Source organism: Nanorana parkeri, unplaced genomic scaffold (genome assembly GCF_000935625.1).
Source record: "Nanorana parkeri isolate BGI_ZX_2015 unplaced genomic scaffold, ASM93562v1 scaffold770, whole genome shotgun sequence".
NCBI lineage: Eukaryota > Metazoa > Chordata > Amphibia > Anura > Dicroglossidae > Nanorana > Nanorana parkeri.
This window is the reverse complement of record NW_017307038.1, coordinates 179,012-179,645: the sequence shown is the minus strand read 5'-3', so window position 1 is coordinate 179,645 and position 634 is coordinate 179,012.

The window sequence follows — 634 nt, the reverse complement described above, 5'->3', positions numbered from 1 at the left end:
CCGACCATTGTTGAGCACCAGACATAATGATGATAATACAACCAGGACACTGTTGGTGTGAACATATATTAAGAAAGTGACCACTGTGGCTGGAAGCAGCAAAAATCTAGAATACATACAATAATAACCACAAGAGTGAAAATTGGAAGCAGACCAACATAGCTAAGGGACACAATACTACTACTACTACTACTACTAATGATAATCTAGTAGTCTGGGCTATAATTTATAATCCATATAAAATACAGCTATTATATTAGGTGTACCCAGGGCGGGTCAGGTCAGGGTCTCCCCAGAATATAGAATGAATAACATGTCATTGTCTCCCCAATCAGTGTACACATGATACATAACATTAGAGCTCAGTGTCTCCCCAGTCATTGTATATAACATAAGAGGGGCTCAGTGTCTCCCCAGTCATTGTATACAGGATATATAACATTATAGGGGCTCAGTGTCTCCCCAGTCATTGTATACAGGATATATAACATTATAGGGGCTCAGTGTCTCCCCAGTCATTGTATACAGGATATATAACATTATAGGGGCTCAGTGTCTCCCCAGTCATTGTATACAGGATATATAACATTATAGGGGCTCAGTGTCTACTGAGTCATTGTATACAGGATATATA